This window comes from Pseudophryne corroboree, chromosome 3 (assembly GCF_028390025.1).
Source record: "Pseudophryne corroboree isolate aPseCor3 chromosome 3, aPseCor3.hap2, whole genome shotgun sequence".
Taxonomy (NCBI): domain Eukaryota; kingdom Metazoa; phylum Chordata; class Amphibia; order Anura; family Myobatrachidae; genus Pseudophryne; species Pseudophryne corroboree.
Window position 1 is genome coordinate 96,719,037 of NC_086446.1, and position 17,310 is coordinate 96,736,346.

Consider the following 17,310-nt stretch of genomic DNA (forward strand, 5'->3'; position numbering starts at 1 on the left):
GGGTTACTTCATTTTCTGTAACATTACAGCATGTAATATTGACCTGACGTGATGTACAGTCTTTTTCCTTGGTCATCAGGTTCTGATTCAATAAGTTGATCTGTGATTATTCTAATTAAAAAAACAGGCACTAATTCTCCACTGTGTGACCAGTAGCACTGGATATTATATACCAAAAAAGTTTTTTTTTGTAGTGTGGTCCAACATTTGTGGGGGTATGCAATTATCTTTTTTTTCGCCTAGGTGAAAAAAACTGAGCTTTTTAGGTTGAATGGGGATCCGCCCTATGCAATAGCAGGGCCACATTTTCACCTAAGTGAAGAATGCTGCAGGGGACGGAAATCACGTGGATTGACGAAATCACGTGTTTTCTGTCAAAAACGTGGCCCATTTTCGCTGATTTTGAGGCTTTTTTCACCAATGCCTTTTCACTTAAAAAAAAAAAAAAAAAGGTGAAAAGGCATTGTTGAAATTTCCATTCAAAACGGACGAAAACGGCCCTAATTGAGTACTCAGTGGGGCGATTTCATTAGCTCTGAAATGATCGGAGCTAACTGCATACCCCCCTTGGTTTCAAGCAATATTATATATGCTGCTCTTTTTGTCTGCACCCTAGTTTTTACTGTGGGCTGTGGATTTTTTTTATATATATTTTTCTTTTGTATGTACACAATTATGTTTTTACACTCCACATATGTATGATGATCAGTCTCTTAAATATTTGATTAATTGTATGTTTTAAACAGCACAATGTTTTACTGATTCTGTTCACACAGCGCTGGTGATCATGTATGTTGTTGTTTGCAGCGTTTCCATGTTCACGCCACTGGATCCCGAGATGTCATTTCCCGCACCACGGGATGAATGCAGAAGTGTAAGGACAGCGAGACAGATAGCATGGCTGCGGAGAATGCCATGGGGGGGGGGGGGGTTCCAAGGGGGGTAAGTTTGGCTATTTATTCTTTGTTGTTTGCACTTGTGCTTAGTCCTGAAGACAGGGAAGTGGTCCCCGAAACTTTGACACACTGACACTTTGAATACACAGTGAAATTTGTTTAATAAGCCTCATTTCTGTTGCATATATAAAGAGAGAGAGCGATAAATACTTCTGAAAAATATTTTTTTCCAAATGCAAAAAAATAAAATATATATAATAAGTTTAGCCAGTTGCAGCACACATTGACACAATGTGATTTTGCGCACTAGGTGGGTATTTACATTACGTTTTTACAAGTGCACCTGCTGTACAGCAACGGAAAAGGCCAGTTGTTAATGGAATTTATTTTTATTATTATGCATTTATGGGGTGGCCCTTACATAGCATTTGGCCCCCACATTGGCATGATGAGAAAATAAGACTACAACTCCCAGAATCATTCTGGGCTCTTCGCCCAAAAGGTGCCACTGCCAGCCAATCACAATGCAGCTTTAGGGGTGAGAGCGAGGCTTGGAATGCATATACAGGAAGTGGCGCATACACTGCAATTAAATGCGTTGTTCCCAGTGTTGCCAAGTCTGCTTATAACAAGTGGAATAGGGCTTGTTTTTCATCACTGCTCGAAAGAGGATTCAGCACAGGTAAAGTGTATAAAGTGTGAACTGGAGAGGGTGGGGTTAACAGGGTGTAAATAGAGCATGTATGGGGTGTGAATGGAGTGGAGCTGGGTTAACTGGGTATGTTTTAGGGCAGTTTATAATAGTGTGAACTAGAGGAAAGGAAGAGTTGATATAATATAGGGAAGGTGATTATAATTAAATTGTGTGTGATTTGAAGGAGTTCGGTATGATTTACGGACAGACACAATACCGACAGTCATAATTTCGACAGCCATTGACCTACAGTCAAAATACAGACACAGTCAACCTACAGACATTCATTATGCCAACATGTTCAAAATGCCGACAGTCAGAATACAAACATTTGAAATGCCGACATGTCAAAATACCAACATGAGTTTTTCTGGTTTTGTTGGTATCAATATCGACATAGGTCGTCGCGGGCCCCGTCTAAGTGTACCTCTGCGCTCGGCACACGATTATATTCCCCCTCCAGGTCCGCTGGGATGATAAAGTATGAACAAGTCTGTTTTGGGGCAAAAATTCCTCAAAAACGTGTGTCGACATTTTGACATGTCGGCATTTCAAGTGTCGTATTCTATGTCAGCATTTTCAACATTAAAGGGGAGTTAAATATGTGAAGAAGGGTGTGTGTGTGTGTGTGTGTGTGTGTGTGTGTGTGTGTGTGTGTGTGTTATCCCTCCTATAGTTAGCTATGGGGCACTCTTTTCAGACCAGAGGGACCGTATGGCTTGCCGACGCTTGGGATCCCGGCACCCAGCATGCGCTGCGCTCGCCACGGTACGCGCACCCCAAGAGGGAGAATTCTTGTCGGTATATCGGCGTCGGTATGCTGAGCGCCGGGGTCCCGACAGCCGGTATATCAAGTGCCACATGTATATGTGTGTGTGTGTGTATATATATATATATATATATATATATATATATATATATATATATATATATAGGGCAGATGTATTAAGCATTGGAGAGTGCCAGCCATTCAGCTCCTTACTGTAATTTTCAAACACAGTAACATGGCAGCTAGGAGCTGATTGGCTAGTACTTTATCACCCTCCACTTTATCACTATTCAGGGCTTACGACATCTTTATATATATATATATATATATATATATATATATTATATCTACAGAGATATCTATACAGTTTATGTTTTAGAGAAAATGCCTAGTCTTGTAATACATTACATTGTCCTGCTTTACTATGGAGCTCTAACAAGCACTGCACTACTAGACTGGGCTTCAGGGCCTGAAGGAGTTACAGCAATCAGGAAGTGAGAGAGGCTCTGCCTTAGCTCACAGTGGAGGACGTGGATTGGCCAGTGTAGGGCCAGAAGGGAAAGGAGGGGTGTGGAGGAGACACAGGAGTGAGGACGCTGCTGCTGCTGCGCCTGTACACTGAGCTTAGATATCATTCCGGTGGGTGACTTCCGATCTGTCGGGTAACTAATAACAGCACAGCACACTGGACACGGCACAGCAGCCATAGCTGGGGTCAGGAGCTGCTGCAGGTCAGTGCTGAATGGACACATCCGGGACATTGATCCCAGGCTCAGCTCATTGTTATGCTAAGCATCTGTATTTGCCCAGCATCACCCGCACTTGGTGCCCCCAGCCATTAGCAGTGCAGATGCCAGTGGTTAAGAATTCATCATTTTCCAATACACAGGCCCCCATGTCAGCAGCTGTGTCAGATGGTAGCAGTACCATAGCCACAGTGGCATTGGGGCTAAAGGGCATGTATGAAACCCTGCAATGACAAGTAAACACTGTGCCTGGGAATTAGTGATACATTGATAGGTTAGGTGGATCTGGTATGCACTAACTGCACATAATGACACTAACCTGTCATGTGCCCTTTCAGATCCCATTCTCCCTGCAGATTGTGATAGGATGCCCGCAGGGTCAGGCCCCTCCTATGTGGCATCACTGGCATGTAAGAACAAATCGGGAGAACATTTAAGGCTGACACCACATTACTCTTAGAAGGCCAGTAATTCAAAAGGGCAGTGGTTCCCAAACTTTTGTGACTCACCCCAGGGCGCCATGACGCACAGTTTGGTAGTCACTGCAATAGGGTTCACTTTTACACAGCATTTGTAATTGAAAGGAAAGGTTCTTCGTAGTTGTAACATGCCAATATAAAATAGTAGTATTTCCAAATCATCGTCTTTTTTATTGTATTATTACTGGTAAATTGTTCGATGGAGAAATCACAGCACTTTCAATTACAAAATGACATCCACAGACTAATGTGACAGCAGTGTCCGTGTCTCTGCTGTAGAGGATCACAGGTCAGGCACCTACCAATGACCGTAATACATAAAGGTGGTGGCTGCTTGGGCTACTGCTAGTTCCCGTAGTGGCAATAATTTGTGCCCTGTGCAATAGTACATCACTAGTGCCTGTGTGTTATTACTAAGGTGATATTATTAATTACCAGTCATTTATATAGCGCACACATATTCGCAGCGCTTTACAGAGAATATTTGGCCATTCACATCAGTCCCTGCCCAGTGGAGCTTACAATCTATATTCCCTACCACTTGTACACACACACATTCATACTAGGGTTAATTTTTCTCAAAAGCCAATTAACCTACCAGTATATTTTTGGATTGTGGGAGGAAACCGGAGTAGACCCACGCAAGTATGGGGAGAATATACAAAGTCCACACAGTTAGGGCCGTGGTGGGAATCAAACTCATGACCTTAGTTCTGTGAGGCAGTAATGCTAACCATTACACCATCCGTACTTGATCTGTCCCTATACTTCCATTACCTGCACTTAAGGTGCGTACACACTGGCTGATATATCGCTGGTCCATCGGCCAGTGTGTACCAGTGATAATGTCTGAATTACGTCGTTCAGACATAATGGGGGAGATTCAAATGTTTGAAAAGTCAGTTGGGAGTCTGTTTTTTCCTATCTAATAGACAGGAAAAAACAGACACCCAACCGACTTTTCAAACATTTGAATTCCCCCCCATTGTGTCGGCCCTGCAGCACAGCTGATGGGCAATATATCTAAATGTATACAGTATTGTCGCATTGTGCTGTGTACGGGTGGTCAACCGACCGCCTGTACACTCTCTGCACAAGCCAACAGTGATTGACAGCGCAAGTGGGCGGGTGCATGTAAATGCCCGCCCAGTTCGTCATGTCAGTCACTCCATTTATATATTTCTGCAGAACAATCGATCTGCAGATATATCTATAAGTGTGTACCCAGCCTTTCTCCCCGCGCAAATGAAGCACATTGCAAATTCTGAGACACTAAACCCGTACACACTTGCCGATTTTTTTTTTTTTTTTAACGATGTGGACGATAACGACACATTGTTACGATAATCCACAAGTGTATACGCACAATATCGTTCACACCTGCGGGGCATTAACGATAACGCCTATCGTCTGAACATGCAGGTCAATCTAACGATATCGTCAGAAACTGCATGTTCGGGGTCGTGGCAGGATGATGTCACTGAACGATATGGTTCAGTGTCGTTTGCCCGTGAGTTCAAGGGCAAACACTGACAATATCACTCATGGAGCATATCGTCTAGTGTGTACCCAACCTTTAGTAACAGTAAAGAAGAAAAATAAGTATTTTTCTTTGAATTATTTTATTTATTCTTTTACGCTTATTGTAAAGAAACTTGCTACAAGCATCTGTCATCTATGTATGCCTGAAATAATGAAAAGAAGTAAGAAAGCGGCACTGTGGAGGGGAGGACTGACCGTAGTGAAGTGATGTCATTTCAGCGCATCCATACCCTCACAATGTAAAATACCAGTACAGGTTGAGTATCCCATATCCAAATATTCCGAAATACGGAATTTTTTCAGTGAGAGTGAGAGAGTGAAACCTTTGTTTCTCTAACGTCCTAAGTGGATGCTGGGGACTCCGTAAGGACCATGGGGAATAGCGGCTCCGCAGGAGACTGGGCACATCTAAAGAAAGCTTTAGGACTAACTGGTGTGCACTGGCTCCTCCACCTATGACCCTCCTCCAAGCCTCAGTTAGATTTCTGTGCCCGACGAGAAGGGTGCACACTAGGGGCTCTCCTGAGCTTCTTAGTGAAAGTTTTAGTTTAGGTTTGTTATTTTCAGTGAGACCTGCTGGCAACAGGCTCACTGCATCGAGGGACTAAGGGGAGAAGAAGCGAACTCACCTGCGTGCAGAGTGGATTGGGCTTCTTGGCTACTGGACATTAGCTCCAGAGGGACGATCACAGGTCCAGCCTGGATGGGTCCCGGAGCCGCGCCGCCGGCCCCCTTACAGAGCCAGAAGAGTGAAGAGGTCCGGGAAAATCGGCGGCAGAAGACGTTCCTGTCTTCAATAAGGTAGCGCACAGCACTGCAGCTGTGCGCCATTGCTCTCAGCACACTTCATACTCCGGTCACTGAGGGTGCAGGGCGCTGGGGGGGGGGCGCCCTGAGACGCAATAAAACATTACAGAAATACCTTACATGGCAAAAAATGCATCACATATAGCTCCTGGGCTATATGGATGCATTTAACCCCTGCCAGAATATACAAAAAACCGGGAGATAAGGCCGCCTAAAAGGGGGCGGAGCCTATCTCCACAGCACACTGGCGCCATTTTCCCTCACAGCTCAGTTGGAGGGAAGCTCCCTGGCTCTTCCCTGCAGACAGAAAGGGTTAAAAAAAGAGAGGAGGGCACTAATTAGGCGCAGTATTAAAACATACAGCAGCTATAAGGGGAAAAACACTTCTATAAGGTTATCCCTGTATATATATAGCGCTCTGGTGTGTGCTGGCATACTCTCCCTCTGTCTCCCCAAAGGGCTAGTGGGGTCCTGTCCTCTATCAGAGCATTCCCTGTGTGTGTGCTGTGTGTTGGTACGTTTGTGTCGACATGTATGAGGAGAAAAATGATGTGGAGACGGAGCAGAGTGTCTGTAACAGTGATGTCACCCCCTAGGGGGTCGACACCTGAGTGGATGTACTGTTGAAAATTACGTGACAGTGTCAGCTCTATATAAAAAAACAGTGGTTGACATGAGACAGCCGGCTACTCAGCTTGTGCCTGTCCAGACGTCTCATAGGCCGTCAGGGGCTCTAAAGCGGCCGTTACCTCAGATGGCAGATACAGACGCCGACACGGATACTGACTCCTGTGTCGACGGTGAAGAGACAACCGTGATTTCCAGTAGGGCCACACGTTACATGATTGAGACAATGGAAAATGTTTTTATACATTTCTGATAATACGAGTACCACCAAAAAAGGGGTATTATGTTCGGTGAGGGAAAAACTGCATGTAGTTTTCCTGAATCTGAGAAATAAAATGAGGTGTGTGATGATGCGTGGGTTTCCCCCCGATAACAATTAATAATTTCTTAAAAAGTATTGGCTGCATACCCTTTCCCGCCAGAGGTTAGGATGCATTGGGAAACACCCCCTAGGGGGGATAAGGCGCTCACACGCTTGTAAGAACAAGGGCTCTACCCTCTCATGAGATGGCCGCCCTTAAGTATCCTGCTGATAGAAAGCAGGAGGGTATCCAAAAAAGGTATTTACACACATACTGGTGTTATACTGCGACCAGCTATCGCCTCAGCCTGGAGGTGCAGTGCTGGGTTGGCATGGTCGGATTCCCTGACTGGAAATATTGATATCCTAGATAAGGATAGTATATTATTGCCTATAGAGCATTTAAAAGATGCATTTGCATGATGCACAGCGGAATAATTGCCGACTGGCATCAAGTATAAGTGCGTTGTCCAATTCTACCAGTAAAATGGTCAGGTGATGCGGATTCCAAACGGCATTTGGAAGTATTGCCTTTGAAAGGGGACATTTGGGGTCGGTCTTTTAGACCTGGTGGCCACGGCAACAGCTGGGAAATCCACGTTTGTACCCCAGGTCGCCTCTCAAAATAAGACGCCGTATTATCAGGCGCAGTCCTTTGTTGGCAAGCGGACAAAAGGTTCCTCTTTTCTGCTCGTGACAGAGGGAGAGGAAAAAGGCTGCAGAGATCAGCCAATTCCCAGGAACAGAAACCCCTTCCCGCCTCTGCCAAGCCCTCAGTATGACGCTAGGGCTTTACAAGCTCAGGCACGGTGGGGGCCCGTTCTCAATGAATTTCAGTGCGCAGTGGGCTCACTCGCAAGTAGACCCCTGGATCCTTCAGGTAATATCTCAGGGGTACATATTGGAATTCGAGACGTCTCCCCCTCGCCGTTTCCAAAAGTCGACTTTACCGACGTCTCCCTCTGACAGGGAGGCAGTTTTGGAAGCCATTCACAAGCTGTATTCCCAGCAGGTGATAATCAAGGTACCCCTCCTGCAACAAGGAACGGGGTATTATTCCACACTATTGTGGTACCGAAGCCAGACGGCTCGGTGAGACCGATTCTAAAATCTAAAATCTTTGAACACTTACATACAGAGGTTCAAATTCAAGATTGAGTCACTCAGAGCAGTGATTGCGAACCTGGAAGAAGGGGACTACATGATGTCTCGGGACATCAAGGATGCTTACCTTCATGTCAAAATTTACCCTTCTCACCAAGGGTACCTCAGGTTATGGTACAGAACTGTCACTATCAGTTCAGACGCTGCCGTAGGGATGGTCCACGGCACCCCGGGTCTTTACCAAGGTAATGGACGAAATGATATCCCTTCGAAGGAAGGAAATTTTAGTTATCCCTTACTTGGACAATTCCCTGATAAGGGTAAGATCCAGGGAACAGTTGGAGGTCGGTGTAGCACTATCTCAGGTAGTGTTGCGGCAGCACGATTGGGTTCTCAATATTCCAAAATCGCAGCTGGTTCCGACGACTTGTCTTCTGTTTCCTAGGGATGATCCTGGACACAGTCCAGAAAAAAGGTGTTTCTCCCGGAAGAGAAAGCCAGGGAGTTATCCGAGCTAATCAGGAACCTCCTAAAACCGAACCAAGTCTCAGTGCATCAATGCACAAGGGTTCTGGGAAAAAATGGTGGCTTCCTACGAAGCAATCCCATTCGTTAGATTCCACGCAAGAACTTTCCAGTGGATCCTACTGGACAAATGGTCCGGGTCGCATTTTCAGATGCATCAGCGGATAACACAGGCACCAAGGACAAGGGTATCCATCCTGTGGTGGTTGCAGAGTGCTCATCTTCTAGAGGGCCGCAGATTCGGCATTCAGGACTGGGTCCTGGTGACCACGGATGCCAGCCTGCGAGGCTGGGGAGCAGTCACACAGGGAAGGAATATCCAGGGCTTAGGGTCAAGCCTGGATACATCACTTCACATAAATATCCTGAAGCTAAGGGCCAGTTACAATGCTCTAAGCTTAGCGAGACCTCTGCTTCAAGGTCAGCCGGTGTTGATCCAGTCGGACAACATCATGGCAGTCACCCACGTAAACAGACAGGGTGGCACAAGAAGCAGGAGGGCAATGGCAGAAGCTGCAAGGATTCTCCGCTGGGCGGAAAATCATGTAATAGCACTGTCAACAGTATTCATTCCGGGAGTGGACAACTGGGAAGCAGACTGCCTCAGCACGACCTCCACCCGGGAGAGTGGGGACTTCACCCAGAAGTCGTCCACCTGATTAAAAAACTCGACAGGTATTGCGCCAGGTCAAGAGATCCTCAGGCAATAGTTGTAGACGCTCTGGTAACACCGTGGGTGTACCAGTCAGTGTATGTGTTCCCTCATCTGCCTCTCATACCCAAGGTACTGAGATTGATAAGATGGAGAGGAGTAAGCACTATATTCGTGGCTCCGGATGTGCCAAAAAGGACTTGGTAACCGGAACTTCAAGAGAGGCTCACGGAGGATCCGTGGCCTCTACCTCTAAGAAGGGACCTGCTCCAGCAAGGACCCTGTCTGTTCCAAGACTTACCGCGGCTGCGTTTGACGGCATGGCGGTTGAACACCGGATCCTGAAGGAAAAAAGGCATTCCGGATGAAGTCATCCCTATCCTGATCAAAAGCCAGGAAGGATGTAACTGCAAAAACATTATCACCGCAATTGGCGAAAATATGTTGCGTGGTGCGAGGCCAGTAAGGCCCGACGGAGGAAATTCAACTGGGTCGATTCCTACATTTCCTGCAAACAGGAGTGTCTATGGGCCTGAAATTGGGGTCCATTAAGGTTCAGATTTCGGCCCTGTCAATTTTCTTCCAAAAAAGAACTAGCTTCAGTCCCTGAAGTTTAGACGTTTGTAAAAGGGGTACTGCATATACAGCCTCCTTTTGTGCCTCCAGTGGCAAATTGGGATCTCAATGTAGTTTGGGTTCCAAAAGTCACATTGGTTTGAACCACTTAAATCTGTGGAGTTAAAATATCTCACATGGAAAGTGGTCATGCTGTTGGCCCTGGCCTAGGCCAGGCGCGTGTCAGGATTGGCGGCTTTATCCTGTAAAAGCCCTTATCTGATTTTCCATTCGGACAGGGCGGAATTGAGGACTCGTCCTCAGTTTCTCCCTAAGGTGGTTCCAGCGTTTTCACCTGAACCAACCTATTGTGGTGCCTGCGGCTACTAAGGACTTGGAGGAATCCAAGTTGCTGGATGTTGTCAGGGCCCTGAAAATATGTTCCAGGACGGCTGGAGTCAGGAAATCTGACTCGCTGTTTATCCTGTATGCACCCAACATGCTGGGTGCTCCTGCTTCTAAGCAGACTATTGCTCGTTGGATTTGTAGTACAATTCAGCTTGCACATTCTGTGGCAGGCCTGCCACAGCTAAAATCTGTAAAAGCCCGTTCCACAAGGAAAGTGGGCTCATCTTGGGCGGCTGCCCGAGGGGTCTCGGCTTTACAACTTTGCCGAGCAGCTACTTGGTCAGGGGCAAACACGTTTGCTAAATTCTACAAATTTGATACCCTGGCTGAGGAGGACCTGGAGTTCTCTCATTCGGTGCTGCAGAGTCATCCGCACTCTCCCGCCCGTTTGGGAGCTTTGGTATAATCCCCATGGTCCTTACGGAGTCCCCAGCATCCACTTAGGACGTTAGAGAAAATAAGAATTTACTTACCGATAATTCTATTTCTCGTAGTCCGTAGTGGATGCTGGGCGCCCATCCCAAGTGCGGATTGTCTGCAATACTTGTACATAGTTATTGTTACAAAAATCAGGTTATTATTGTTGGGAGCCATCTTTTCAGAGGCTCCTCTGTTATCATACTGTTAACTGGGTTCAGATCACAAGTTATACGGTGTGATTGGTGTGGCTGGTATGAGTCTTACCCGGGATTCAAAATCCTTCCTTATTGTGTACGCTCGTCCGGGCACAGTTTCCTAACTGAGGCTTGGAGGAGGGTCATAGGGGGAGGAGCCAGTGCACACCAGTTAGTCCTAAAGCTTTCTTTAGATGTGCCCAGTCTCCTGCGGAGCCGCTATTCCCCATGGTCCTTACGGAGTCCCCAGCATCCACTACGGACTACGAGAAATAGAATTATCGGTAAGTAAATTCTTATTTTTTTGATGGCTCAATGTACACAAACTTTGTTTAATACACAAAGTTAATAAAAATATTGTATTAAATGACCTTCAGGCTGTGTGTATAAGGTGTATATGTAACATAAATGCATTCTGTGCTTAGGCTTAGGTCCCATCACCATGATATCTCATTATGGTATGCAATTATTCCAAAATACGGAAAAATCCCATATCCAAAATACTTCTGGTCCCAAGCATTTTGGATAAGGGATACTCAACCTGTATACACTTGTATATATTGTTCCATCAGTGAGCTTGATGGCTGGGGAGGCAATGGATACTATCCCAGCCAGATACACATTTACATGGTAAAGTCACATTATTTTGACCACCTCCTACACTTGACGTCGGCAGCGCGTAAATCGTGAAGTACGTCACATGTCGTGCGCTGGCTTGATGGGTATATAAGGTATGTGATAGGCTGACTGAACATATCACTCATTGCTGTCATGGGTAAAAGGGGCGATTTATCCAAGTTTTTTTTTTTATATTAAATTTTTATTGAGTTTTCATACAAATTACAGTTACGTTTAGATAGGTAAAGCCAAAAGGGAAGAAAAAAAAAAGGAAGAAGGGGGGGGAAGACACTAACACAACAGAACTAATAAGGACATGGGGGAGGGAGGGTATGTATCAGGGAAATCTTAATATAACATTGAAAACAGAGTATGATGAAGGAAAGAAAGTCTGCATCAATTAACAAATTAAGGTCCTGTGTGGACCGGAGAACGCAGCACAGAAAGGTCAGGTAAGTCAGTCGAGGTACCAGATACACCCATTTGGCCTGATCTCTCCTTATATAGGGACCATTTAAACCATTTCTTACTAATAGAGGTAGTCCCTGAAGAATAATTGCCTTCTGCTGTTTCGAAAACATAATGTTGATGGACTCTACTTTCTATCATTAATAAATTGGGGATGACCGCCGACTTCCATTTGGAGGCAATGGTGGCCTTAGAGGCTATGAGGATGTGGCTCAAAAGATATCTATCACAATTGGACATCTCACCAGAGTAATAGTGAAAGAGTGCCAAGAGGGGGTCAGGTATAAGAACCACTCCTAGTATATGGGAAATGAAGAGAAACACCTCCCTCCAGAGCGACCGGATTGCCGGACATAGCCAGAAAACATAAAGGATATCTCCCACCATCCCACAATTCCTCCAGCAACTAGAGGAGACGTCAGGCCAAATCTTATGTAGACGTTCCGGTGTAAAATATACCCTATGAACCAATTTATAGTACATTTCACAATGATTCACACATTTAGAAATTTTGAAGCAAGATTTAAATATATCTTTCCAGATATCTTCGGTGAAGACCGCAGGGAGGTCTTTTTCCCACTTAGTCTGTGAGGGGAATACTCTATGGCGGGATTCAGTTACAAGATGTTGGTACCATCTGGAGATGCCACCCCTATTACCGCTAGGCGCTAGAAGAGACATCAATAATTTAGGGAGACCAGTATGGAGGACTCGGTTAGGAAAGCAGCTTTGAAGCCAATGCCGCATTTGTAGGTATTTATAAAAATCTTGTTTAGGTACACGAAATTGTTCCTGGAGTAAGGAAAAGGGGACCAAAACACCGTCTCGAAGGACATCTTTTAGGGTAGAGAGGCCTATGTCCTGCCAATGGTGTAAGTGCAAATCTGGGATCAATAGGGCTATAACTTGAAGAGACAGTTGGGGGGAGGGCAAAGCACCTGCAGGGAGAGATTTAATTACGGTCCTCCATGCAGACAACGTTGCGTGGATCACTCAGCAACTCTAGCAGGGATTGAGATGGTGGGCAACCAGAACAAGTCCGGCAGTGTAAAGGGGGATACAGCATTCTGTTCTAAGTATACCCATGGTTTAGAAATGCCCTGGGTGAACCAATCTCTGGCCTGAGCGAGTAGACAAGCAGTATGGTATCTCTCTAGATCTGGATACGCGACTCCACCTGCACACTTAGGAGCAATTAAAGTGGATTTCGCTATCCTCGGCTTTGAGCCCCCCCATATATATTTGGTTAATAAACGATTAAATCTATTACAAATATCTTTAGGGAAGGTCCTAGGGATAGTACGGAAAAGGTACATCAATTTTGGTAAGAGAACCATTTTTGCAGCTGCCACCCGTCCAACCCAGGAAACCTCCTGCATCATCCAATCTTTAATAAACAGTTCAAATGCCCGAAAGAGTGGGTCGTAGTTGCACCCCATTAACTCCCGCTCTCTAGATATATGTACACCCAGATATTTAAGCGATCTGAGTTGCCACGAGTATTTGTAATCATTCTTTAGACGGCTAAGAGCGCTATCAGAAATATTCAGAGGGAGGGCCTCAGTCTTAGTAGTATTTAGCTTGTAGTAGGAGACCGCTGCATAAGAGTCTAAAAGAGAATGTAAATGTGGTAAAGACGATTCAGGCTCCCGCAGGCATACTAAAATATCGTCAGCAAAAAGACAGATTTTATGGGGCATCCCCCCCCCACAACCGGACCCACAATCGAGTCCAATACCCTAATCCGCTCCGCCAAAGGCTCAACAGCCAGAACAAAAATGAGGGGTGATAAGGGGCAACCCTGACGGGTACCATTAGTAATATTAAATGTAGAGGAATTGCAACCATTGGTGAAAACTGAAGCCGAGGGCGAGGAGTACAAAGCCAAAATGGAATAGAGTATCCTTCCCGCAAACCCAAAACGGCCCAGGGTAGCCCGCAAATAATCCCAGTGGAGCCTATCGAATGCTTTTTCTGCATCCAGAGAAAGGACCAAGAGCGGTTCGCCCCGGACCTGGCAGCGTTCAATCAAATTAATAACCCTGCGTGTGTTATCCGACACTTGCCGGCCCAAAACAAAACCCACCTGGTCAGGGTTGATCAAACTAGGTAAAAGAGGGGATATCCTATTTGCCACCATCTTAGCAAACAATTTAAGGTCAGTGTTCAGCAATGCTATTGGGTGGTAATTCTGAACTACTGTAGGAGATTTGCCTGGTTTAGGGATAGTAACTATCCGGGCCTCTAACATCTCTTTCGGGAAACATGTGGAGTCAGAGGCTTCATTAAAGACTGACGTCAAAAGTGGGGCAAGGGTTGATTTAAATGTTTTATAAAAGTCAGAGGGGTACCCATCAGGGCCGGGGGCCCTATTCACTGGACAGGAATCTATGGCTGCCTCGACTTCTTCGAGTGACCAGGGAGAGCTAAGGGACTCACGAGTCTGAGAGTCAATAGCGGGGAGAGACAACCAATCCAAAAAACCATTAATATCTGCCAGAGTGGGCTGAGGGGTATCAGGGTCATCTCTGAGGTTATAGCGCTGCGAATAATATTCAGCAAACGTATTAGCTATCTCAACCGGATCGGTTACTTTAACTCCAGTAGATGTATGAATAGCATGTATGCGTTCCTTAGCTCTGCGCCCCCTCAGTTTACGCGCCAGCAGACGCCCCGCTCTGTTGCCAAGCATATAATATTTTTGGTTAAGCCGCTGCAGATTGCGGTGAACTTCAGTTAAGGCAAACGTATTCACCTTTTCACGGGCAGCAAGGAGCTGCTTAAAGAGGGATTTATTTGCAGGGCTAATTTTATGTGCAGATTCCAGTCGGGTAGCCTCCCTTTCGGCTGAGGCGTATCTGTCTCTATACTCACGTTTGAGTCTGGCCGCTATTTGGATTGCAGAGCCTCTAACCACGGCTTTCAGAGAACACCAATGAGTGAAAACGGATGTATCCTCGGGGCAATTAGTAGCCAGATATAGATCTAGAGATTGCTGGATGGCCTGGTGAGCCTCAGGGCGGGCAAGAAGGTACGAACCTAGTCTCCAGGGACCATGGGGGACCACCCTTTTACCGGTATCCCAAACTACAAGAAGTGACGAGGGATCTGACCAAGACATAGGCAATATGTCTACCTTACCTATAGCCGCTAACGTCCATTTATCCACTAATGCCAAGTCTATTCTAGAGTATGAACTATGGACGTGGGAATAAAAAGTGTAATCCCGCTCTGTAGGGTATCTGGCCCTCCATACATCATACAACGCATATTCAGCTAGCAGTTGACCAAATTTGCCTGAGGGATCCTGGGCTGGACTACTACGAAGGATTCGGGTTGGACGGGAGTATTCAATAGTAGGATCTAACACCATATTGAAGTCTCCAAAGATCAATAGCGCACCCCTAGTACGTTCCTGGAGGATTCTACAAAAGGTTCTGAGAAATTATATTTGTTTGGTATTTGGGGCATAGCGAGTGGTCTCTACATTATCTAGCTGACCTACTAAGATTAAATATCTCCCGTCAGGATCTTCATATTTAGAGGACAAAACAAACGGACAGTGTTGCACTATAAGAAGAACCACGCCAGCTTTCTTGGCGGGCCCATTTGCAGTATAACAATGGGGGTAACGTGAATTAGTGAAGAGAGGGGGATTCTGACTCTGAAAGTGCGTCTCCTGTACCGCTACCACTTGCGCCTTAAGCTTATGAAAATAATTTAAGGCCAATCGTCGCTTTTGGGGAGAGTTGAGCCCTTTGGCATTAATAGAAACTATGCGTGCCATGTTCAACTACAAAAAGAGCTGATGACTCCGTAGACCAATTTCTGTGCGTAAACTGATATACCTGATAGGAAGGGGTGGGGTGGGGGGTGGGGGGGGGGGGGAACACATCAGAGAACCGGAGGGAAGACATAAGGAAAATAAAAAAGACAAAACTAAATTGATCTCTCTTGAGATCACAACCAGTCGCCATGATGTGGCGGCTGTGGAGGCTAAACGGGGGGTTAGTGACATACCATCTACCCGCCGCCATACTTTATACTTTAAGATAAAGAATATAAGAACATCTTGACAATACGAGAACAGATGAATACACATGCATGTAAGCAAACCTTAAGAATAGATAAAGCGGACCAGAAACGCTCCAGCATGGAAACATAACTCAGAAAGCAAGCGCTAGAATCATTCCAGCGACTCTTACTACGCATTAAGCTACCCCAACAGGCCAACATTAATAATAAACTGCTATGTCCGAGGAGGCGCCAGGCACAATGCCCGAAAAAAAAAACATGGGAATTAATAAAGCAAAATATGCAATCAAGAAAATACGTCTGAAACACAGACAAAGCGAACACCATACTCAGCGCCTCCCCAAACACACCACGGCCTGTTCAGACAGGGGCAAAGATAATATTGACATAGCAAACAACTATATCTGGAGAGTCACTGGGGTCACAACAGTAGAAACATAGCATCTATGTAAGCTGTCCGACCCAGAGCAGGCTCCTTCACTTCACCGAGGACCAGTCCTGATGAAGTCGACGGGGGGAGGAGTCCGCAGAAGGTCCCGCAAGGTTCCATGACTTAAGCAATTTCGCCCCTTTATCTGCAGTAGAAATAGAGACAGTAGAGCCATCTCGTGGAATCAACAGCTTGGTAGGGAAACCCCAGCGATAAGGGATATCAGCCTTTCTGAGGGCCGCAGTGATGGGGTGAAACGATCGTCGTTTATAGAGGGTGGCTGCAGACAAATCACCGAAGAGCTGAAGTCCTTGAAGGGCTGAAGATGTGTCAGACGTTGGTCTAGATGCTTTCAATAAGGCCTCCTTAACGTGAAAATAGTGCATCTTCATTAAGACATCTCTAGGGGCATCGTCTGGAGCCGCTCTGGCCTTTGGTAGCCGGTGTATTCGATCAATAAGGAAGTCCGCAGATGAGGACTGAGGTAATAGGGCGTTAAATTATGCCACGGCGTAATCGTGTAAACTGCTGTGTGACACCGACTCGGGGACCCCACGCAATTTAAGATTGCTACGACGTGATCTGTCCTCCAAATCCGTGACTTTGTCCCGTAAAAGTTTCACCTCCGCCTCTAATGCATCATGAGAGTCCAGTAGGCCGTTATGGGACCCCACGACTTCCTCCATTTTAGTTTCCAAATGGTCAGTGCGGCCACCCAGGTCATCTATAGATTGTTGACATGCCGTTAAGGTGTTACGGAACTCGGCCGCCACCTCCTCCTCAAAGCGAGACAAAAGTAGCTTCATAGTGCCCACAGTGAGGGCGTCTCCATCTCCGACCTTGTCCAGACTCGCAGCGGCTGTAGATGCAGAAGGGAGCGCCTCCAGGGAGGGAGGCGTCTGAAGGACTGCGTCCTTTGCAGAGGTCCCAGTGGCTTTAGGACGAGACATTTTCGAAGCTGACTTGAAAAATGAAAGCTGCGGGACAGGTTTTGACGGTTTGCCGCATCTAGAAGGCATAATAAGGCACAGAAGAAAACA

General features: G+C 46.0%; 1 protein-coding gene across 1 annotated transcript in view; it reads left to right on the top strand.

Moving 5' to 3' along the window:
• Positions 1-1,473: 1,473 nt before the first annotated feature.
• The window catches only part of LOC135054859 (zinc finger protein 250-like), a 62,321-nt gene continuing 46,484 nt past the window's right edge, over positions 1,474-17,310 (top strand). Inside the window, exon 1 of the mRNA XM_063958263.1 lies at positions 1,474-1,578. The gene's annotated coding sequence lies outside the window, so the exon portion shown is untranslated. The remainder of the gene's footprint in view (positions 1,579-17,310) is intronic.